Source organism: Protopterus annectens, chromosome 12.part0 (genome assembly GCF_019279795.1).
Source record: "Protopterus annectens isolate FY-2018-M chromosome 12.part0, PAN1.0, whole genome shotgun sequence".
In the NCBI taxonomy this organism is placed as follows: Eukaryota; Metazoa; Chordata; order Ceratodontiformes; family Protopteridae; genus Protopterus; species Protopterus annectens.
Genome location: NC_056746.1, coordinates 622,296,441 through 622,322,433, shown reverse-complemented (window position 1 = coordinate 622,322,433; position 25,993 = coordinate 622,296,441). Strand labels below are relative to the sequence as shown.

The window sequence follows — 25,993 nt, the reverse complement described above, 5'->3', positions numbered from 1 at the left end:
TGCAAACTTGAATGACTTTAAGAAGCATATTGCACCTCTTTGATTATGCTCTAGTGTTTCTCTTGGTAGTAAAGAATTTTCCTTCCTTATCTTTCCTGTCTATGTAGTGCACTTTGTGAGAATGTGCATGTACTAATTAATAAAGTAACTTACGTAATACTGTTATCACTCTACCTCTCTCCCTCCTTCTCTGCAGTACATCTCAACCTTAAAGTAGCCACATGGCAATAACATACTGGCACCCAAACCCTACTTTGTTGACTAGTTCAGGGACTCCATTCAGTAATCAGAACTGTGTCAAGTAGGGGATGGCTGACCAAGCCGATTTCCATTTATATTGAGAAACATCTTCGCCCCTTTACAGAGAAAACTGATATAATATTAAAAGATACTCAACACTTTCTTAAGGATCTGTATATTTGGTCGATTAGTTATCATGATGTACATGAAGTCTTATTTGTTACCATGGATGTTAACTCACTATTTACCGTTATCCCACTGAAGAAGGGGTAGATAGAGTCAGGTCATTCTTAGTCCTGGAAGGAACAGTCCCAAATTCTAAGATACAGATGTTATGTACTCTCCTTGAATTGGTTCTGGAGAACGACGTATTCATGTTTGAGACAGATTACTTCCTACAAAAGTTAGGAGTAGCGATGGGGACAGCGTGAGCCAACACTTATGCCAATATAGTGTTGGTACACTGGGAGAAACAATCAGTGCTTGTTAATGACCATTTCAAATCTTATGTTAAGTTCTACAGACGTTTTGTAGATGGCCTCTTTTTTGCATGGCACTGTCCGAGTGAGCTGCTTTCTGAGTTCAAGAACTACTTAAAAAGTACGACATCCTTTCTTAGATTCACTATGCATTATTCATACATTAGCATAGATTATTTAGATACTACCATTAGTAAGAGTGAACTTGGGCATTTATCCACTAGTGCATTCAGGAAGCCATGCAGGAAAAACAATCTACTACATAATACTAGTATGCATCCAAGGCATGTGCAGCGCAGTTTAATTAAGAATCACGTAATGAGATGTATGAGGTTACATACAGAGAATAAGGACCTAGAGGAAGCACTATATAAGCTTCAGGTTGATTTGTTAGACAGAGGTTATAGGACAGGTGATATAGAGAGGGTTATACATACACAAAGAGTAGTGACTGTGTTAACACACGACTTTATTTTTCAGAAATGGCGTGAACAGTCAATAACTAAAGGTCAAGAAAATCGAATGGAGAATACTAGCAGGGTTACCCTCACCTACTGTAAGTAGGCTATGCGACATTGTGAAAAGAAATTGGCCCATCCTACTGATGGACCCAGAGGTGTGTAAGGCAGTGGGCACACAACCTCACTTCACTAGAACAGTATGTGCTTGAAATGCAGATTATGTTATAAACAAACACGGGTCCCTTTTCCTGTTTCAGAACGTAAGGGCACATTTGCATGTAGATCCTGTAGAATTTGCAAATATGTATGGTCTTCAAGTGTTATAATGTACCTCACAACATTGTGTCAACTGGAATTTTCTTTTTATGCTGATTGTCTGATTAAGAATATTGTCTACCTGGCAAAATGCTGCTCCTGTGACTGTTTCTATATTAAAAAGAGTAACAGAACTTTAAAAGAAAGGGTGATGGAACATTTAAATGACATTCGTAATTTAAAATTGACTAATGCATTACCTAAACATGTACAAGAAGCAGGTGATTCACATTGTTTTAAGTTTTTGGTTTTACAATTTGTTTATGCAAGTGCAAGGGAGGGTGACCTGACAAGCAACACAGAATATGCAGAAGTAAGATGGATTACTGACTTTAGAGCTAACATGTTCCCTGGTTAAACAGTGCTGTTTCTTTAAAACTAGCACTGAAGAAGAAAAAATTACTACACTATCTAATTGGCTTTATCTGTGATTGGTTTAAGTGCTGTATTTAAGGCTTATATCCATTTGTTTATAGTATGGTCTGAAGAAGCGGATGACCACGAAAGCACTTACCATTTTTGTTTTAATAAAGAGTTTTTGTATTCCTCGGCCTCTGGATATCTTCTTGCTACATAACTTACTTTGGATTTAATCCAGGTTCCACTACACATTTTTTGTATACAGTAATCAGAATTCACTGAACTACAAAAAAGATCATCAATCAGCCATTGGAAGGAGGGGAGGTTCCCTATTTGCAATGTCTGTCAGTGAGGTTTCAGTGACAGAGCTAGGTCATCTGTGGTTTAGAAGAGAAGGGAGGGACATTCCTGGGCACAGACATAGATACTTGAGCTTGACATACATGCATTATATTGGAAGATGAGAAAAAAAAAAACAGTTAGTACATCTGAGCTCTGCAGCCAAGAATGAACACAAACAACAATAGGAATATGACAAGGCCTGCATGCCTGATCTAACTTCATGTCTGTGCTCTGAAATCAGATAGGTAGATGATATCCACCATAATGCACTGCATCCATGTCCTAGCATCTCTGTGGGCACTAACCCTTCCCATATCCAACAAGACTGAGCCCGCAATAAAACTCAAGTTCAGAAAAAAACAAGGACCCTAGTACTATTAAGAGATGTCTTGAGTTATGCACATGGACATACAGTAGCATGGGGGAGTCTAGCATGAGTTTGAATTTAGCTACCTGAAAGGGATTCTAACTTGCTGGAAACACTGAAAACCACTCAAAGCTACACTTAAAAGATTTCAGAAGTTGTATCAAAGTGAAATGATTTATGACATCCATAAAGATGTTTAAAGTATGGTAAAGTCACTTACATAATTAATATTTTAAACTTATGGCATTTCAGAATCATCATAACTTAGACCATTGATTCATCAGCCTTGAAACATTTATTATTCTTATTGTCTGTGATGTATAAGCAAGATCGTCCCACCATCAGTTGCATGGTAACCACTTGCTTGAATGCCTAACAATGCTATTCAGAGCTCTCTGCCATCTATTTCTTCTCACTGTAACTATTAAATAATGCGAGAGAAGTAGCAGAAGCATTTTACCTTGAAAATGCTAAAAGGTCTTTTAAGGAGAATCTCTGAAAAACAGAACATCAGACTGAGAAATTGAAATATAACATTGCTGCAAACATTTTTTTTTTCATTTGATATATGCAGTATGTGATTTTATCACTGAAAAATGAGCAGTCCATTAATAAATGTTTATGGAAGGCATGCTCACATAAACACTTGCACGCGTGCACACACACACACACACACACACACACACACACACACACACACACACACACACACACACACACACACACACACACATACACACACACGCATCCATATGCATAAGCATATTAACTTAAACATGCAAGAGCACACTCACACACATATAGCCACACAACACAAGTACAAAACAGCACTTGCGCAATACACCATATCACTAACAGCATCCTTTATAATGTAATAGTGACTAAAACATTTTATCCAAACTATTCTGTCTTCTTAAATCAATCACAGTCAAAATGACTGCATAAACTGTTGACGTGGAAAGAATGCAAATTAAATTTGATTGGAATGAGTATTCCATCAGATGAAATTACCTATTCCAAAGCCTGTATCATTGGATATACCTTTAGCCCCGCACATTGACAATGTTCCTGGACATTGCAGGTCTGGGAAGTCAGCATCAGTGCATAACAACCACTAATACTCCTTCAGTTTTCTGGTTGAAAACAGTACTATTCTTGAAGCCTTCCTTGTTGCTGTTATTCCTGTTATCAGGTACACCTGATTTGCCACTGACAGCTCTATATATGACCTCACTAGTTGCAAGAGTTATTTATCCTACTTTGCCAGTGATGAATTAGACATTTTATTTTAAAATATATCCACTGCCATCACAGTCTGGTAAAGAGGAAACAGACAAATTGTTTACATTAGGTCTTTAATTTTTCTGTGACAAACCGAAATGCTGGAATTTTGTAAATAATCATATGTCATTTGTGAATATCAACATGATTTATATGCTTGTCTTACAAATGTAAAAGAACTATATGTTATGTGTATATTAAACTACTGGTACAGAAATGTATGTTGAACAGGGTTTGTACAGTACTGAGCTTCAAGAATGTAACCACAGTGTACCCTACTGGAAGAACAGAAATGTTTATAAACTATATACCTGTGCAAATGTATGTTTTTATAGTAGAAGCAGGAACACACAGAGTTAACTTGCAAAACTTCAAGAAAATAAGTTGAAATTAAAGTGTTTTACAATTGTGTTACATCTCAGTTTCAGTTCAGCAGCAGACAATGTCTAGAGCTAGAAGTTTTTGTATTGTCTTGAAACATAAATAATTACTAGGTTTCAAATGTAAAAGCATTTTTATTGTTTTACATCTTCCAAGTTCTGCAAACTTCTGACAGATATGTACTTCTCACTCAGAGATGTTAACATTCTATTAGTTTCTGTTTTAGCCTGGGAACTAAATTCAGGTGACAAAAAGTGATGTCAACCAGGCTAACCCAGCAGTAATGTCTGATATTAATTTAAGAAGTCTATGCATTTTATATCTTGTCTTGGAACTAGAAACATTGACTCAGCACTTCTGCCTGCGTGTTGTCTGTAAGCAAGACTTAGGGCATAGTATCTCTCTTAGAGATAGGAATATAGTAAAGGTTAGTTTAGACGTTTTCTGTATTTATCTGAGACTGTCCTGCAATGCTGTTTTAAAATATTTCCCGTGATTTTGAACTCTGAAGTAACTGTGCTTGTTTTCTGAGTATTTCTTGTTATTTTATTATTTATTATTCAATATATTTAAACCTATCTTTGTGGCTGATATTTGTGAGACATATTTAAGCCCTTAGAGTACTTGCATATGTATTTGGTGACACTGTACAGCCCACTCCTGAATAGCCTTGCTCTTGGTCAGACTACCATTTGGATTTTTAGTAGCATTAGAAAGTATGATTGGGCACCCTTTGGTAAGGGCTTTATAGTAGCTGACAAGGGTTGCTGGTGGCAGCTGGAACTACCTTATAGTCTGGGCAGAAGGGGGCATATCTAGTAAACCTGTGCCGGCCTTCCCCGGGTGTGTGTGTGTGTGTGTGTGTGTGTGTGTGTGTGTGTGTGTGTGTGTGTGTGTGTGTGTGTGTGTGTGTGTGTGTGTGTGTGTGTGTGTGTGAGTGTGTCTGTCTGTCTGTATATAAACCAAATCTCAGTGTGTTTGTGTGTGTGTGTGTGTGTGTGTGTGTGTGTGTCAGCTACTTGGGCAAGGACACGAAGCACTGGTTTGACAGAGAGGGTGGTGAAGCTCTTATTTTGGCCACTCAGCTGAGATCTCAACCCTAAAGCTGTGCCAGTGGGGAGTCTTATTGGGGATCTGGAGAAAGAGGGAGAAAGCAGCCCCAGACTGACTGTGGTCTCTGTGTGCTCTTAAGGGAAACTGTACTTTACTGTGTGTATACTTGTCATCCTCCCATTGTGTACATCCCTCACTGTTGCCAGTGGTGAAGATTGAGGTTCCTTGATTACTGGGCCAGTGCAGGGGCATCACAACTTCTTCAGTCACTGAGCAAGTTTCTAGAGAAATCTTTTTTATGGCTAGTCTGTTTTACAACCTACATCACCACCTCACACCTTTCTGTAGTAAACCAACATCCTGCTCACCTTTTCAGAGTTGGGTTGACATTTAGTGATAACCACATTGATATTACTGTGATTGTTTCTAACAGATTGTGCCTGGTGCTCCATGGGTTGCTGACCTGAATAGTTAACAATATAAGGCATGCTTTTCATACCTGTGACTAGTTCATAAGCTACCAGCAAGTCAAGAAATAGGAAGCAAAGATGGTATTTAGCTTCTCTAGACAGAGATATGTTTGCGCCACTTATTTCATAGTGATACCCATGAACCTTGTTTCCTGCAACATAAATTGAATTAATATGTGGATACAACAGTACACACACATAGAACTAAGACAACTGATTTCATTAACTATCACTTTAATGTAAATCTTTATTTGCCAATAAGTGGATGGGAATCCCACTTTACCAACAAAGACTGAGGCTGTATTGTTTACTTCTAATGTATGTGAGCTAAGAGATGCATGCTCAGATGTTTACAGCCATCCCAAAAAAAGAGTGCCATTACAGTTCTAAAGTGATATGCAAAAATCAGGCACACTGCCATACTTCTTAATTTCTTTGACCAAGAATTAGGGATAAGGCCAAAAAATAATATGGGGCAAATCCCCATAATCAGGGCCAATTTCTAAATATTACTCTAGTTCACTTAAAATGTTAATGGAACAAGAGGTTTTGCATCAACATTCATTTTCTGTACAGTGTATGAGACTCTAATGTCTGGCTTTACTGACAGACTATAATCCTCAGTGACTTACCAGACAAACAGAAATTTTATGAGAGATATGGCAAAAATATGAGACAAAATCAGGGACTTTCTGCAAAATCAGAGACAGTCGAGAGCTATGCTGACAAGGCAAGCTGTGTTTCTCAAATTTGACGTGATTCATAGTCATGCAAAAAATGTATAGCAATAGATTGCATTAAAATACACTATGCATAATTGAAATGGTTCTATTGAGCAATCTGGATAACAGTTCAACTGAGCACCCTACCATCCCATGCAGGTAAGTAGCTCAGATGTCCACAAGATAAAATACAGGCACACCACACACACTCATTCCACTGCCCCTAATTAACACATGTAAACATACACCATAGGAATCAGAAAAAGGCTCACTGTTTATGATAAGTGCAACTGCTGACAGGTTAATTACTGCAACAGTGATAAAATTAAATTCAGAAATAACTTTGGCTGCAATGAGAAAGACCTCATTATGTGCTCATTAGCATGCCTCTGAATCACACAATAGCCCAGAGTAGCACTGCCAGACCTGACAGCAGTACTGTTTTCCCTACTGATCCATGCATTGTGTTGCCAAAGGCACACCCCTACACATGCACACACACACTATTACCCCTTGTCCCTTCATCTTTGCTGAAGTTGCCTGTTTCCAAATGAGTGAATGGCTGACTGTCGTCTTTTGGCATCACTGCCTTTTTCTTCCAACAGTGAAATTTTACGTTGAGCAATGTAGCATAAATCATGAGCCACTGGCAATTCCAGTGGACAGTACATGGCTAAGTGGCACTAGTACTTCCCTGGACTACTGCATTATTGTACAGCTCTACTTGCAACACTGCCCTCCAAGTGGATGCCCCATCTAGAGTAAAACCTCAGTGGTAGGGCAATCTAATAAGTAGGAAGGCTAACCATGGAGGGACAAATGAACATGTTAAGCTCTCCTCCTCATGGTAGTTTTTCTGAATCACAGTTACAGATGTACACACTTGCACAGATAAACACACGCACACACACTTACAAAGGTGCATTCAGCTAAATTGCTGCATACACTTGCACATTCTTACATAGCACAGATGTCTATGAATCACCACACTTCACAAGAATCCTTACAAGACAGTGCACTGTGAAGTCCTAGGGCCTAATTATCATAAGCCACACCCACAGACTCTGCATTTACATGTGGCTCTGAAATGTCTCACTGCTCAGCAGGGCAGAGCTGTGCTACTAAGCTGTATAATGTCTATGAATAGGGGCACCCTGTTTAGTACACAAAACCACTTGTGCAACTTTGCTTACTACACATGGTCTCTGTGAATTCCATCTAATATATGTGCTCATCAAGTTTTATATTAGAAGTTTCCTATTAGTGCCATTTATTTATTTATTTTTTTAATTTTATAACATTGGTATTCATACTTATACATTCAAAGAGAATATCTGCCATTTTAATAACTGTAGCAGAGACAAATTTAAAACTGGACATGTATTAGATGACTTCCAGTCTAGGTAAATGTCTAACAGAAAAAAGAAGTAATGTACTCACCATAACGTTCCATGTTTGTTGTCCATCCCACCATTCATTCTTACTTGGATAGGTTTGGAGCTGATCCTCGGCTCTGACTCGGCCGAATACACCAACTAGAAGTCTCAAACTTGGCTCGTGAGAAGGTAGGTATCCCATGATGCAGTGCTGAAACTCTCCAGATCTTGTTTGCTGCTAACAGTAATAAGGACTAATATAATGGAATGACACCAGGTCAAGGAGAAAATACAAGGACAGTCAAAGGAGCTCATATATAAGAGGAAAGGTCACCACCAGGTCCTCTAGGAGTACTTGGATGGGGGAAGGTGGGGGGGGGTCATAAGAATGAATGGTGATATGGACAACAAATACAGTTGTGTACCTACCATAAATATAGATGTTCATGTGTACTCACTGTTGCAGTCATTACACTTGGGTTATCCTGCTGGCAGGCTACCCACAGTCGGCCAGAGTTCCAAAGTCTAGGTCTGACATCGGTTGCTGTCACCTCTTCCCTGACGTCAGTGCGCCAGGGGTATAAAAGATGCAACCAACACCATTTTCTTCAGTTTTTCTTTCCCCAGATGTCAGGTGACCCCCAAATAGGAGGGCTGTAAAAATTATGCCAAAAAGCATGCATGTACTAAAATAAACATTCCTTCATCTACAAGCAAATACACCACATAGGTTGTATAGAGTTGAGAAGTACAGAAAAGTCCCAGCAAAGAAAAGGGAGATGGTGGGTGGGTAACCTGGACTGCAACAGTGAATACACTCAAACATCTACATTTATGGTAGGTACACAACTGTACTATGTTCATCGTGTTTCACTGTTGCAGTCATTACACTTGGGTTGAATCCCAAAGCTGAGGTTGGGTGGCTGGACCTAAATAGGATTAGGAGAGGCTACCAGGCCCTGCAGAACTGCAGTGGCAAAGCCTGCTCTGGATTTAGAATAGAGAGGTAAGTGGTAGTGCTTGGTGAAAGTGTGCACTGAACTCCAGGTTGCAGCTTCTAAAATGTCTTTGGTTGGTACTCCTCTGAGAAAGGCTGCTGAAGTGGCTGCTGCTCTAGCAGAATGTGACCTAATGCCCTTAGGCACTGTTTTGCCATGTTGTGCATAACAAAAGCAAATGCAGTGTCCTATCCATTTTGAAATAGTCTGCTTTGAGATCCTGCAGCATAAGCTACAAACAGTTGCTCAGTTTTTCTCAAAGCTTTTGATTTGTCCAAGTAGAATCGTAGCTGTCTGTGTATGTCCAAAGCGTGCAGAAGTCTCTCCCCTTTATTCTGGGGATTTGGATAGAAAGTTGGCAAATGAATGGTTTGGTTAAGAGCCATACTGGAAACCACCTTTGGCATAAATGTTGGGTTTGTCCTTAGAGAGACTCTGTCCTGGTGAAAAATGATGAAAGGTTCCACTGCCATTAATGCCTGTAACTCTGAGACTCTTCTTGCTGAAGTTATTGCTAGGAGCAGAGCAGTTTTCCATGATAAGAATTTTATATCAGCTGTACTGGCTGGCTCAAAAAGAGGCAGTGTGAGCTTTTCTAAAACAAAGTTGAGGTCCCAAGTAGGTATTGGTGCTCTCCTTGGGGGTCTTATTTTTTTTGCCCCTCTGAGGTACTGCCTTAGTAGTGGATGTGAAAAAATAGGATGTTCCATATTGTAATGAGCTGAAATGGCAGAGGCATGGATCTTAATAGATGAGAAGGATAGGCCTTTATCCAGCATCTCAGTTAGGTATTGTAAAATCTGAGTTATATTTGGAACAAGTGGTTTGAGTCCTTGTGCCTGGTTCCAAGCACAGAATCTCTTCCATTTTTCTGCATAAGATTTCCTAGTGCTGGGCCTCCTGGCTTCCAAAATGACATCCATAACAGCTTTAGAGAGAGGTGTGGTCTGAGTGGCCATATTATCTGCCATGCAGCCAGATTTAAGGTTCTGAGTTGACTGTGCAAAATCTGATTGTTTTGTTGAGTCAGAAGATGAGGAATTTGAGGTAAAGGCCAGGCTGGGTCCTGAGACAAGCTCTTTAGGATTGGGTACCAGTGCTGGTGTGGCCAGTCTGGAGCAATCAGGATTATTTTTGGCCTCTCTTGTCTGACTTTTAGGAGCACCTTGGGAAGAAGAGGCAGTGGAGGGTAGGCATAAACTGTCAGGGTTTTCCAGCTGAATGATAGAGCATCCACTTTCCATGCTTGTGAGTGATAAGTTCTTGTGCAGAATTTCTGTGGTTGGCAGTTGTGAGGAGAGGCAAAAATATCTATGTCTGGGCATCCCCATTTCCTTGTTATCACGCTGCAGACCTGAGGATTTAGTTTCCATTCGTGAGGATCCATGAGATTTCTTCTTAGTTCGCCTGCCAGTGTATTTTTCATTCCTGGCAGGAATTGTGCCTGCAGATGTACTTGATAGGTCAGTGCTGTGTTCCACAAAGTTATGGCTTGCCTGCAGAGGGTGTAGGAATGCATGCCCCCTTGCTTGTTTATGTACCACATAACTGTGGTATTGTCCGTCTTTAGTAATAGTTGTCCTGGATGTAGAAAGTCCTTGAAAGCTGTCAGGGCATTCTGTACAGCTAGCATCTCTTTTTGATTGATGTGAAGATGCATTTGTTCCTTTGGCCACGTGCCCTGAATACCTTTTCCTGCCATGTGTGCCCCCCAGGCATAATCCAATACATCTGTTGTTATTGTCTGCCTGGCTGTGGGTAAGGTGAAAGGCTTTCCCTTGTTGTGGTGACAGGCCTGGGACCACCATCGAAACTCCTGTTGTAGGCAGGGAATTAAAGACATTTTTGTTTCCAGGCTGTGGCAATGTTGAGTCCAAACACTTTTTAGATACCATTTAGTTTCCTCATATGCAGTCTTCCATATGGAATTAGTAGAATGCAGGATGCCATGAAGCCCAGGGCCTGCAGAATTTTTCTTGCAGGGAGCTGGGCCTTTGTTGCCATCATTTGAAAGTAATGAGTCAGTTGCCTTTGCTTGTCTGGCGTGAGATAAGCCATCTGGGTAGTTGTATTTAAGCTTGCACCCAGGAATATTATCTCTTGAGGGGGCAATAGTTTTGATTTCTTTTTGTTTACTGTGTACCCTAGGCAAATTAGTAATCTTTTTACAAATGCCAGATGTTTTAGAAGAATGTCCTTGCACTCTGCTTGACTAAGGCAGTCGTCCAAGTAGGGATATATTTGTATTCCTCTTTGTCTGCAAAATGCAATTACTGGTGCCAGGCATTTTGTGAAGACCCTGGGCGCAGTAGATAAGCCAAAGGGCAGTGCAGAGAATTGGTAATGCATTGATCCAGCTATGAATCTGATGTATCTTCTGCAAGATTGTCTGACTGGCACATGCAGGTATGCCTCCTTGAGGTCCAAAGAAACTAGCCAAGCCTTCTTGCCCAGCATGGGTAGAAGTTGCTGCAGTGTCAACATTTTGAATTTTGGAACATCCAGGAAAGTATTTAGGGTTGACAGGTCCAGTATTGGTTTCCAGGCGTTGTCCTTTCTGGGTACTAGGAAATGTCTTGAGTAAAATCATTGTCCCTGTTCTTGCTGTGGTACTCTTTGAATAGCTTCCATGTCCATGAGAGTAGCAATTTGTTTTTGTGCCTCTGCCCATTGGTTTTGTGGCAGGGCCGGCATACCTTTTGATTTTAGAAGAGTGTGAAAGTGAAACCTGTAACCCTGAGAAACAATATTCAGTACTCATTTGTCCTGGGTGATTATATGCCAATTTTGTGAGAAAAGTGCTAGCTTTCCCCTTAGGGGTGCTGCCGAAAGGCAAGTGCTTGGCATTTGTAGAGGGAAGTCATTGGGACTGTTTCCTATAAGGTTGTGATTTGTCTTCTCTTCCTTTGGGGGCTGAAACACCCCATTGTTTAGGTCTGTAGGAGCCTCGGGGCTGAGATCTGCCTCTTGGGCATCTGTATCTGCCTCTTTGTGGCCTGTCTGACACAGGAAAGGACCAATTTTTTGAAGGCCAGTTGAACCTATAAGAAATCCTCTACTGTCTGCATTGATTTTGCTTTATCCTCTATTTTCTTTAACACCTCGTCTGCCTTAACACCAAACAAAGTATCATGCTGTAGTGGAGCATCCAATAATTTTACTTTAACATGTTCAGGTAAACTTTGTTCTTTCAACCAGGCATGCCTTCGAATGACAGAGCCTGTAACTGCGGCTCTACAAGAAGCTTCTAATGAATCAAAACCACATTGCAGAGTATGCTTTCCCACTTGTTCAGCTGCATGCAATAAATCCTGCATTTCCTTACTGTCAGGATTTTCTGAGTTTGTTAACATTTTCTGTTTTAACAAAGACATGAGGTACTGTTTATATTTAAGCATGTGAAACTGGCAGTTTAAAGCCCTTACAGCTAAAGTAGCAGAAGTGTACACTTTTTTCCCCCATCTATCCAGAGCTCTATAATCACTACCAGAGGGGGGCAGGGTTTTTAGCAGTGGAAGCCTTAACCCCTTTGGGACCCTGAGAAATTGTTTCTGGGTCAGCAGCAGGGTTTTTATAAAGAAATTTATGAGAGTCAGGGACCCTGTAGTACCTGTCTGGCTTGACTGGTGCAGGGGGCAAAGTATCAGGAGACAGACTGGATTCAGAGAAAACATCATAAACAATATCAAGCACAGGGGGGATAGCCAGGGGCCTGTGCTAAGGCAATAAAAGAAAATCTCTGAGCCTTTTCTTGGATTCTGAATAATCCTGGCTCTCCCAATGGAAATGCTCCCTCATGGTGTGCAGGGTTTCCCCAAAAGAATAATCCTCAGGTGGAAAGACTGAAGGTATAGATTCTTCTGCATTAGAGTCCTCATAAGAAGGGAGAGAATATCCCTGATCTGAAGAGGAATCAGAGGAAATAGAAATCTGGTCAGAGGAATCATAGTCAGTGTCTTGCCTAGGCCTTTTATCAGGAGGGGGATGGGAACCCCTGATCAAGATAATTAAATCTTCGGCCATTTTAAACATCTGTTTCTTTGGCATGGATGATTGGCCAGGTGAATGCTGCACTTGTTTCCTTGTCTTTAATGGTATTTTTGGCTTTGCCTTGGCTGCTGTAGTGGACTTAATAGTAAGCTGTGAAGGTCTGAAAACACCCTCAGAAGCCGATGCCTGCTCAGCGGTTCCAGACCCATCTGAGGGAATAGTTTCCGCAGGCCCAATACCATGAGTTTCCAGAGGCCTAGGTGTCTTCACGTGGGAGTCAGATACAGCCTGTGGCTCTGAGGTAGCGGGTGTCAGGGGCTGCGAAAATGCCTCACTGAGAACCGGCGAACCGGTGACTGGCCTAGAAGAGGCTTCGTCATCGGTTTTGGACCTCGGATACCTGTCCTTGTCTTTGCATTTTTTATGAATTCCAGTCATTGGTTGTTCCAACGGCATAATGTAGTTAAATTGTCAGCCAAAGTAATGTAGAGCAAAATCAAACCGATGCTTAATAGTGCATTTGTTGAATCTAGCACAAAACCAACAACTAGTAATGTCGTGATCAGGGCCTAGGCAAGGAATACAGTAAGAGTGAAAGTCCTTATGAGGTATTTGCTTCCCACAAGAAATACAATTGTTAACTTTTACTGACATCGGTCTGAAGCAAGAAAAAGTTTCCCCAATGGGGTACTTAGCTTTATTGAAGACTTCGGTTCTGAAACTTGATTTCGAAAATTTCAGGAGTCGGCCGACCGGCAAACTGCTTTTGTTTCGGGCACTGCACGGCAAGAAAGACTGAAGAAAATGGCGTCGGTTGCATCTTTTATACCCCTGGTGCACTGACGTCAGGGAAGAGGTGACAGCAACCGACGCCGGACCTAGACTTTGGAACTCTGGCCGACTGCGGGTAGCCTGCCAGCAGGATAACCCAAATGTAATGACTGCAACAGTGAAACACGATGAACATCATTATGGTGATTACATAACTTCTTTATGTTATGTTGTCCTATCTTGCTTTCATTCTTACTTGGATTGGACAGCATCCCTACCATCTTTTTCCTGGTTGGCTCACAGGAGTATACCTTTGAGCACAGTGGAACCAAAGGAGAACCTGTCCCTGGAGGCCAAATCAACTTTGTAATGAGACATATGAGGACTGGCCCACGTAGCTGCAGCACAAATACTGTTCATTGACATTCTGGCCTGGAAAGCTGAGGATGTTGCTAATGCTCTGGTTGAGTGACCTTTAATTTTGAATGGTAAATTTCTATTACTGGAGGTGTATATAAAGGTGATACAAGTTGAAAACCAATTTGAAAGAATGACTTTAGACACTGGCATACCCTTTTTTGCCTCGGAGAAAGAGATGAATAATTGGGCAGATTTCCTGAAATCTTTAGTTCTATGCAAATAGAATCCGAGCTGTCTATGCAAGTCCATTTGGTGGAGTTTATACTCTGTTTTGTTGCTATAATTGGGAAAAAACACCAGGAGCTCAATAGACTGATCTATATTGGATTGAGAGCAAACCTTAGGTATAAAGGATGGATTAGTTCATAGCGATACTCTATCCTTATGGAAAATCAGATATGGTGATCTGATTGACAGTGCTTGCAACTCTGAGGGTCTATGTTATATGAACAAAGTTTTATAATTTCAAATACCATGTGATCGACATAGTTTAAAAAAAGTAACCTAATGGGTTAAAGCAGGGGGCCAAGCCCCCCTGCAGCCGCCACCCCCCGCTCTTTAAATATACCAACTCTGAGATCACACTATAGTGCAGTAAAGGGAAGTCTTCCCTTTACCGCATTATAGTGCGGTCTCAGAGTTGGTATATTTAAAGAGTGGGGTGTGTGGGGGGTGCAGGGGGGCTTGCCCCCTGCCTACAACCCTTAGTTTAAGGTTTATTCTTTTGTTTTATTTGTTTTAACTATTCAAAGTTTTATAACTTTGACCATATGGTGTCAATCATATGGTATTCAAAGTTATAAAACTTCATTCATATAATATAGACCCCAACTATGAAACTCTTCTAGCAGATGTTACAGCTACTAGATGGATGGTCTTCCAGGAAAGAAATTTGAGGTCACAAGATGAAGAGGGCTCAAATGGTGGCAATGTTAGTTGAGACAGGACAACATTTAAATCCTAAGGAGAGAATGGTTCTTTAAAAGGAGGTCTCAATAAGAAAGTGCCTTTTAAAAATGCTTTACACAACCTGTGTGATATTAGGTTAAGAGTATGCTCACCAATGTGGAAATTTGAGACTGCAGCCAGCTGAACTCTAATAGTCGCTGAAGCTGAGTCTTGCTGGAAGAGTTCTGCAAGAAATTCTAAAATTGATTAAATTGGAGCAGAAAATGGGTCAATGTTTCTAATTTGTGCCCAGTGAGAGAACCTCTTCCATTTGCTAGTATATAGTTTTCTAGTAGAATCTTTATGAAAGGATATCAATATGTGTTTGACTGCTGAAGTGAAGTTTTTAAGCCTGACTAAGTTCAGAAGTAGAGCAGCCATGCTGTCAAGTTGAGGGTGTGGACAGAAGGATGAAGTGTTCCTGACATATGTGTAAGAAGGTCTGGAACTGGGTGCAGAACCCATTGCTTCTTCTGCAGATAAGGCCAGAGGAAGGGGAACCAAATCTGATGAGGCCAATATGGGGCAATGAGAATCAGCCTGCTTCCTAAGGATTTTGCTTTCTGGATGACTTTGGGTATGAGGGGAAATGGAGGAAAGGCATAAAGAAGTCCCGAGGGCCAATCGTGAACAAGTGCATCTCTGGGTGTCTCCCCTGGAGGGTGAATTATGGCAAAGTAGCTGCTGCATTTAGTATTCATGGGAGTGGCAAAAAGATTGCAGCAAGGCTGGCCCCATTAACAGAAAATCTCTTCCTCTATGTTCTGGCTTATAGATCACTCATGAGACATTAATATTGACCTGTTGAGCTTTTCCGCTATCATGTTGGATTTCCCCGGGATGTGCATTGCTACTAGAAAGCGTTGGAAAGATATTGTCCATTGCCAAACTCTCAGTGGTTCTCGACAAAGTGGGTATGATTTGGTTCCTCCTTGTTTGTTTATGTATTATACCACCGACATATTGTCTGACTGGACTGCAATCATCCCAAGTGGAAGAAAGTCATGGAGTGCCTGCAATGCCAGAAGCACTGCTCTCATCTCTAGAACATTGATGTGCAAATGGGCCTCGTGGTCTTTCCATACACCTTGGACTGTCCATCCCAGATAATGCCGCCCCCACCCTATCTGGGAAGTGTCTGTGGTCACTGTAGCAACAGGTTGCTGTGGAATAAAGGGTCTCCCAATGGTCACATGATTTGACTGAGCCCACCACCACAGATCCCTCTTGCATGACTCTGTTATTCTGATCAGATGGGACATAGGAAGTTCTTGAAGCGACCACTGAGAAAACAGGAGCCATTGAAGGATTCTTATATGCATCCTGGTGAGAGGAACTAGAGTTATGGTTGAAGCCATTGTTCCTAGAAGTTTCAGAACTACCTTTGCCTTTACCTTGTCCTTGGGAAGAAGGTAAAATATTTGCTGTTTGAGGGCAGAAATTCTGTCGGGTGGAAGATGTGCCATCATAGAAACAGTGTCTAGGTTTGCGCTTATGAAGGTAATATGTTGACAGGGCAACAAGGCAGATTTTTGTAAATTGACTGTGATACCTAGCTGAGCACAAATTTCCAATGTTATGTCCCTGGCTTGTAGGAGTAGATGCTTGGTGGTGGCAGTTAGGAGCCAGTCGTCCAGATACAGAAACACTTGGAATCCAAGACATCTCAAGTGAGCTATTACTACTGCCATGCATTTGGTGAACACTCTGGGGGCTGTAATGAGACCAAAGGGAAAAGCTCTGAACTGATAATGACTGGCTTCCAGCTAGAAGCATAAATGACTCCTTGATGCTCTGTTCATTTTTATGTGGTAGTACACATCTTGGATGTCTATGGAGCACATCCAATCATCTTTCCCTAAGAAGAGAAGTATTGACTGCAGTGTCACCATTCAGAACTTGGACTTTTTGACAGATTCATTCAGTTTGCTGAGATCCAATATGGGTCTCCAGTGCCCTGTTCTTTTTGGCACCAAAAAGAATCTTGAGTAAGTTCCAAATCCTACTTGGTCTGCTGAGACTTTTTGGTTGACTCTTTTGCCTAGCAACATTTGGATTTCTGCAGTTGCTTGCTCCCTTAGATTGGATGGAACATTTGGAACTGTTCTGATGTGTGGGACAGGATGGCAAAAGGGAATGGAATATCCTCTGGATATTATGCTTTGTACTCACTTGTCTTTTGTGATATTTTGCCAGGCTTCTGGGTACAAAGATAAATGTCTCCCGACTGCCTCCAGAGTAGAGCAGATGGGCCTCCATTCAGGAGCGCTGGTAGGGACGTCTGCGAACGGAATCATGGTCATCCTGGTTTTGTGGACCCCCTTTGCCTCAAGGATGATGTCTACCATTGTTGGCTCCCCCTCTGCCCCTGGTGATGGATTCACTTTGTGTGACTTGGAAAGCTCCCTGGGATCTTTTGAACCACATTTTCCCACTCTTCTGACCTTTAGAGTAAGGTCTTGAAGGTACTAAAAAATGTACTCCAATGGCAGAGAGATTTTTCCCTTCCTGCTCACATCTGGTGAGTGTGTCTTTAACTTTAGGTCCAAAAAATGAGGAACCATCAAAGGGGGCATTGGTAAAGGTAGATTTAAAGGTTCTGCAAAATTAAACAAGTACATCCAGTAGTGTCTCCTCATGAAAACTCTTGAACCCGCTGCCCTACTCGCTCCATCTGCAGCATATGATATCAGTCTCATGGAGGAGTTGGCGATGGAATTTAAAGTGGACAGCTGGGAGGAGACTTTCTCTGTCATCCCTGCAGCCAATGAACCTTGTAGAGTATCTTGTAGCTCCTTCAGGAGATCTCTTTGTAGTTTGCAGCCTTGTAAAGTGTGTGAGGTAGTTCAGCGATCTGAGTGTAAAAGTCTCTGATGAAAAGATATGCTTCCGGTATCAGTCCATTGTTTGAGGTCCATTGTTTGAGACTCTTTGTTCAGAGGATGAACAGATGAGGATGTCTCAGAAAGTTCCTTCTTGGTGGCTGCTGCCACCACCATAGCATCTACAGGCTCACCTTTTGTAAGAAAATCTTTTCCAGTGGGGACAGACAAAAACTTGTTTGGCCTCCGAGGGACTGCTTCCATAGTGTCATGTGACTCCCATGCCTTTCGACTAACTCCATTAGCTCATCAAAAGGCAGAGACACTCAGGAGGCTGAAGGTTGAGATCCAAAGTCCTTCAGGCACAATGACTCCTCATCAGGAAGGGTGATGGTTTTCCAGCTGCCTCTCTGTTTTAGGATCTCAAGGATATCTGCAAATAAGACATCTTCAGAGGACGACTGTGGGGACCCTTCTGTCTCTGTGAGGTCAGTGTCTGAGATGACAGACTCATCAGAGGAGTCTATATGCTTATTCTTGCATGTCCTCTTCCGTGGGGACTCCTCAGAAGGGTATTCTGGGGAAGCCTCGGAAGAGTGGGGTTGACCCAATGGGGGTTCCTGAGGATCTGAATCTGCTGTCCTGTGGATGGGGTGGTGCTGAAACAGTAGCTAGTGCTTTGGAAGGGTGAATGCCAGTATCCTTGTGTAGAGCTGTAGAGGGGGACAGCACACTCCTCATCAGCTTGAAAACAGAACCCACTGGTTCTGAGGATACCTCCAGTTTTGAGGAAACAGAGGACACCCCCGGCCCCAGGGAGAATGGCTCCGAAGCTGATGTAGGAGCCGAGCTCACACAGGCCAATGCACTGAGGGGGTAGACTCGGATCCAAAGAAACTTGGGTCTGAGCATCCACCTCAGGGCAGACCGGAGAACTTCGGTTCCCAGACACCCCAGATGGCACTGAGAGTGTTGAGGCAGAGATCAGTTCCAGAATCTCCCAAGGGGATCCCGGAACTGACCGGTCTACAGCAAGTGGTACTTGGCACTCCAGCTCAGAAGATCCAGCTTGGGTTGGAGGAGGAAAGACAGTGGATGTAACAGTCTTAGATGGTTCTAAAACCTGTTGGGTTGGAACCAAGAACAATTTTGCCAGCGCCAGCGATTTCAATAGTCTGCACACCACTCACTCCATGTCATCATCAGATGGAGGACAGAGTTGGTGAACGACATCTCTCCAGAATGGGAGATCTCAAAGTAGGGGAGACCGGTGAAATTTCAATGGACTGGCTCCGAGACACGGTTTCTTTTGGTTCCAAAGACCTTGGAACTGAAGAACCAGGTTTGACAATAATAATTATCTCCATCATGAAGCTGAGGGGGGCAATGGTTGAGAAATTGTTGACAATTTTTCAGGAGGCTCTGACTGAACTGAAGAGACAGGAGATGGCCTTTTGGTTGGTTTGTCCCTCTTAGAAGAAGAAGAGGATGAAGTAGAAGAAACACTCTGTACAGCTTCCTCAAAGGTCAGTTTCAAGAGTCCTTTGATGATCAATTTATTTTTCCTCCCCTGCAACACATGGGTGCTAAAGGAGTAGCAGAAAGTGCAATTTTTCTGGAGATGGATAGCTCCTAAACAATAAACACAAATACTATGTCCATCTGCAATAGACATTTTTTGGGCGCATTTCTGACATTTCTTAAAGCCCAAAGGCTTATGTTCTTTCTCCCTAGTCTCTTTGGACATGTTGGAAAGAAAAAAGTCCTATAACAATTATAAACACTGAGTAAAAATCACACCACTTCTAGAAAAAAAATAGCAACATGCTAATTTAACAAACACAGCACATCTAGTGAATATAATTAGAAATAGCTTTGCTCTAAGTAAAACGAGCACTAGGACCTCTAATTTAAACGAACCTAGAAAGCTATAATAAAAGGATAGAGAATACACTAATATTACTAGCCCTCTAACTAAAATGGGCAATTAGCTAAACAAACTAATGAACTAACAAACCAAATAATTAACTGACTAGAAATACACACACACACACTAAAAGGCAATTTTAAGAGCACCACTACAGTAAGATAAAATACAGGATACACTGTACAGGCCTGCAAAAAATGACGGCCAAGAAGTAGCACAACAAACAGCAGGAAAAAAAGAAATAAATGTAAACTACACACTAAAACTAAGCTTCTAAAAAGGGCACAGCACTCAGTAAACTAACTAATCTCTAAATTGTAGTTTCAAATTCTAGAAGGCAAAAGACAAAATACTTAGCCACGCCCAAGAAGAGAACATTCAACCTCGTAAAGCGGCAAACGAGATCTGGAGAGTTGCACCACTACATCATGGGATGCCTACCTTGTCACGAGCCAAGTTTGAGACTTCCAGCTAGTGTATTCAGCCGAGTCGGAGTGAAGGATCGGCTCCAAACCCATATAAGTAAGAAAGAAGGCAAGATAGGACAACATAACATTCACATTTTAATAGTCTGATAAAAAAACAAAAAACAAAGGCAGAGCAGAGATTAAGAAATGAAGTGTATTCTCATAGCAGGTTCTTCCAAAAGAAGAATGTCCTTGATAAAGTATTTTCCTATGTTTAGTTATTTCTAATGAAAGAAGTACAGAATGTTGCATTATATTCCACCTAAGGGCTGTCTATGGCTGAGATTCAGACAGTATGCACAGTGCATGATGGAAATACCATATTTGGAAATGAATATGAAGAACCAGGGAGCAATATAGAAATAACTTCTCATTAAGATATGTGAAATGGTATGTTACTGCACAAGAGTTCCACATGGTTTGCATTATCTGGTTCTGTCTTTTTGTTTGGTGTTTACAGTACTGGTTCTGCCCTCCTGCACTGTATGTATGGTATTAGGTATGCTACCTCATTATAGGTTCATAGGTAGGTATTAGGCTATTGGCCCTAGGGCCTATATAAGCCTAGCCAACAAGGTTCCCACTCTTACGCCACCGATGCTATTCACCTGTGCCTCTGTCTAGCAGGGCCACTGAGGTGATTCCCGGGGTGAATTTCCTATTACCTGTCCACTCATCAAGTTATTTCTTGAAGAGTGCTAGTGACGAACTCTGCTTGACATAGATAGGCAGCCTGTTTCAGAGTAAGGGAAGTCTCTGGGACAGGAATCTATCCCTCCAGTATGTTCTGTTAATTGTGGTGACAAAGTTTAGTTCTCTAGAGTGTGTGGATCTGAGGGATTGGGATTTCTTTAGATGTAGCATGTCCAGCAGCTCAGGGTTTGACACAGCTTTGTATGTTAGGCAGAGGTCACCTTGGAGTAGGCAATATGCTATGGAGTAAAGTTTGGAGTTTTTTTGAGGTGGTCAGTGTAGGGTAACTGTTTGAGTCCCATAATCCTCTTTATGAGTTATTTTTGTGGCCTTTCCAGCTGCTGCAGATGCCTTGTGAGGTACATTCCAAATGGGGCACTGTACTCTATAATAGATCTCATGAGAGCCGAGTAGAGGGGGACAATGACTTATTTTTTCCTGGATGAGAACCCTTTCATGATGAGGTGCACCACATAGAAGGATTTCCTGACTACTGTGGCAATGTGATTATCAAACGAGAGGCTACTGTCCACTAGAGTCCCGAGGTCTCATCACACTTTTGGCATTAAGTGTGCTGCCATCTATGTGGTAGTACATGGGTACATGTTTTTTACCAAAGGGGATGACAATGCATTTTTTGGCATTGAGCTTGAGGCCGTGGCTCTGGCACCAGGCATCACTCTCAGTAAGGCCCTTTTGCAAGATGCCCATGTTGTTTGGGGACTCGGCTATGGCACCCAATTTGCAGTCATCTGCGAAAATTGTCAGCCAGATGCCCTCTGTGTTGGCCTGTACTTCAGAAAAGTATATTCCAAAAAGGAGGGGACCCAGGACTGAACCTTGTGGTACTCTACTTGTCACAGGTTTGGAGTCAGATCTGAAGTCTGCAATTTTTACAGTGTGGGTTCTGTCTGTGAGCCAGTTGGCGACCCATCTTGTGATGCATGGATTTATACCCAGCTTGGTGAGTTTTTCTATACCAGAACGGGGTGTCAAAAGCCTTGGTGAGGTCGAGATAGGCTGTGTGGACTGCCTTACCCTCATCCATGGCTTTGGTGACTGTTTCAAAGAAGTCAATCAGGTACAGGAGACATGATCTTCCCTTCACAAATCTGAACTGGGTGGGGTCCAGAGTTTGGAGGTTATCAATATCCCAGTTTATGAGTTCCATGATAATACGCTCCATGGTCTTGCAGTAGCCTAGGCTTGTCAGGCTAATAGGGCGATAGTTCCCGGGGTCTGTGGTGCCCCCCCCCCTTTGTGGAGTGGTACAACTGTTGCCATGCACCAATCAGTGGATACATATGCTATTGAGAGGCTACGATTGAAAATAGTACTTAGGTGTTGGGCTGGTTCATTCTGAAGTTTGTGTAGAATGCAGCCAAGGATATTGTCCGGTCCCATGGATGCTGTGTTCTTGGCTTTTGATAGCACAGTTTTCACCTGTTCAGTTGTGATTGCAAGGATACTGCATTCTTCTGGTATGGATATGGGTCCTTAAGGAGTTGAGAGGGGGGTAAAGTTGGCACTGAACCTATCAGCCAGGATGTTGGCAATATCAGTTGATTCCGTGAAGTTTATGCCACTGTGCTGTAATTCAGAACAGATCTGGGTGTTGCCATTGAGATTCTTGACATATCTGTAGAATGCCTTGTGGTTGTCCTTAGAGTCAGTGGCAATCTTATTTTCATAGTTCACTTTGGAGGATTTTATGAGCGATCTCAGCTTCTTGCTGAGGCTGACCAGGGAGCACTTCCACTCGTGGGATTTTATTCTCTTTTGCAACAGTTTCTTCCTTTTGTTGTAGAGTTTGTTAATAGTAGGGGACCACCAGATTGGTTTCCTTTTTTTAGAACACTGCATCTTGGTTCTGTTAGGGATAGCATGATCCATGCACCCTTGTAGGTGCTTACAGAGTGTATTTGTATAAGATTTGGCAGTGGTAACTGTATTGTCCATCTGCATGGGTGGTGTGAAATTGGCCACTTCTGTCTTAAAAAGCACGAATTTGGCTTTGGAGAAGTTTTTTACTGTGGTTTCCTTAGTAGGGGTGGGGGCAGTATGTGGATATCTAGGGTGATTAGTTTATGGTCGGATCTGACCAACGAGAAGTTGACTTCAGGTGTGGAGCACCTGTCACTCATGTTGGAAATTACCAGGTCTAGGATATTTTTGCCCCTGGTAGGGGTGTGGATGAGTTGATCCAGCGCATTGGAGTTTTTGAATTCTAGGAAGGGTTGAGGAAAGGATTTGGCACAAGAGTAGCTTTCCCAGTTAATGGTGGGGTAGTTAAAATCTCCCAGTATTAGGGTGTTAGGTTGGACCCTGGTATTCTCAATTATATCAAGAAAGGAGGAGTGGGAATCCTGGGGCATGTTTGGGGATCTGCAGCAAGCTACAATATGGATTGCAGTTTTGCCCAGCATTAGTTGCACTTGGATAATTTTGAATGAATTATGTTGGGCAACTAGTCTGGAGGTGTGGTTGTCCTTAATGAATATGGACACACCACAGACCTTGGTGTTCGGGTCCTGGTTTGACGGCCAAAAGGTATGGTATGAGTTGTATCCTGGTAATGCAGGGGTGCTTTCTGGAGTCTTGAACCAGGTTTCAGTCATTGCACAGATATCGATATTCTCCACTTTAAGGAGTGCCTCGAGTGAGTGCATTTTGAGGTTTAGACTTCTAGCATTGAGTAGCATAACCCTTAGTTTTTGCTTGCTTGTTTGTATCAGTTATGGTGGTGGTTTTGTTTTTTGAGCCTTGCCTAAAAAAAGGCACTACAGGGGCGGCAATGGCCTTAGCAGTATTCAGAATCCCAGGGGTGACAGGTGCAGGCTATTTCTGGCAAAGCATCATGGTCTGTCAACCATGTCGTCCCAGGCAAATACTGAATCCTCTTGGAATGACACCAGAAGTTTAGCCAATTGTTGAAGTTAATCATTTTTTCCTTGTATTTCGGTATCATTGTGGGTGAAGGTAGGATGCTACACAGGGCTAGGGTCATACCTGCCTGGACTACAAGATCAGAGAACTCCTCCATGTCTCTTTTCATGTAATCCAGGGAGGTACATCTCAGGTCGTTCACACCAACATGTACAATGACTGAGTCATATTTGTACTTGCTGTGGTGTGACCTGAGTATGTGGTTTATGTGGCGGATCCTGGCACCTGACAGGCAGCTAACAGTAACCTTCTCCTTGTCTACTCTGGTGAGTGGAACATCAGTGTGCCTGACTATAGAGTCACCTATGACTAATGTGTTGGGTATGTTGTTTTGCCTTATGGGCAGTGATTTAGTGGCACACTGAGTCTGTGTGTTATGTGTCTTTTGGGTTTTTGTGAGGGCTGGGGGTTGCTTGTGTTTCTGCTTTGGAGGTCTCTGTTGTTTGGGTAGATTCTTATTGAGAGCCTCAGAGAATGATTTTTGTGTATCTATGTATGGGTCTTGGTGGTGTAGATGTACTGGGACTATGTGGTGTGCGTGTGGTGTGGAGTGTGTGTTTGCCTTCTCCTCCTGACTGACAAGTTCAGTCTTGGGTTGAGAGAGCTTTACCTCCAGTTTGGCTAGATAAATGCATCTCTCACAGGTAGTAGTGTTGGGTGGTAGGAGGAAAGGGTTGTCGGTGTACATGAGGCAATTGCAACATTGCCCCAAGATGCCCATATTCATCAGGTAGACAGGAGAGAACACTGGAAGCTGTCCATTGGACATGCCTGAATAGTCACTATTTACCTCTAGACAAGTGAGGAAAGTAAGTAGAAGAGCTATTTTCCTCTAAGCAAATGAGGAAGATAAGTACAAAAACTGTTTTCCTCTAGGTAATGAGGAAGGTTGAGTACTGTAGTTGTTAATAACTTACAAGTAAGCACTAAATACTCAAATATAGTCTGACTTTCAATTCCACTGCGTACATTGGTAGACCACTTAGCTAATTTCACCTTGTTTCTGTCTGTTTAGCACACAAACTCAGATGGCATTACTGTACCTCAAATTGCATTGTACCCTGAACTGTTAATAATGAACCCCTCCCAATCAGACTAGATACCTTGATTAGGTTAGCTAGGTATCCTGAACTCAATATTATTGAAACCCTCACCAATCAGATTTCCTGATACATTTGATTTCCTGTTACCATGAGACCACATTCTGCCTTTAACTCATTGGTTGTCAGCCTACTACCTTTAGGTACCTTGAAACAGTGTAGCAACTGTCTCATATTTACTGACAACCCATTACTGTTACCTAACACTAAGGCTACTTCTGAGAGGTGTTAGTAACTATTTAAACTGGAGACAAACCACTCATGTCATTTGTCTGTTGGAGTTTACCATACCACCCCCCACAACACAACAACACAATACTAACATTAAGGCCACATGTATTAAGGAACTAAAAAATCCCTTCCTAAGTCTCCTAAGCATTCTAAACAATGACGTTAAAACTCAGCAACAATCACCTGACACACCACCTATGCTTACAACAATACCTTCAGCTGATACAACATTCACTGTCAAACGTGGGGCAAAGGAGGTACCTGCCTGGCACAAGATGTCAGGGGACATGACTTGCAGTACCGAAAATGCAAAAATGGACTTTTTTCCCTCCCAACATTGATTTGCTGTGGTGCACAGATGATATTGTTCTCCTCATGCCAATGTGAGGGTATTACAGACATTAAAAAATATCCCATCACTGATACTTGTTTTCACTTCTCAGCTTAGTGTTGAGGGCCATCACATTGAGGAGCAGTACCAGGTGCTCACAGCTAGCTCCAGCTGGTACAACACTTACAACTCCAGCTCTAGCTGTCACTGAAACAAGGGTCATCTAAGCTGTATGCCTAAGTTCTTAAGGCTGCCTGAGCATTCTGCCATACATTATCCTTGACACAGGTGACTCTATAGTTCTCTCTCTCTCTACATATATATATAAATATATATATATATATATATATATATATATATATATATATATACATATATACAGACACTTACTTAATGTCCTTAATGTCAAACACAAGAGAGTGACATACATAACAGTGACTGTCTTAACTCATGCTAATAAAATGCTAACTGAATACATAAATGCATAATAACCTAATTGCAG

General features: G+C 41.9%; 1 protein-coding gene across 1 annotated transcript in view; it reads right to left on the bottom strand.

Annotated features, from left to right (window-relative positions):
* The window catches only part of GPRC5B (G protein-coupled receptor class C group 5 member B), a 522,828-nt gene that overhangs the window by 229,893 nt on the left and 266,942 nt on the right, over positions 1 to 25,993 (bottom strand). The window lies entirely within an intron of this gene.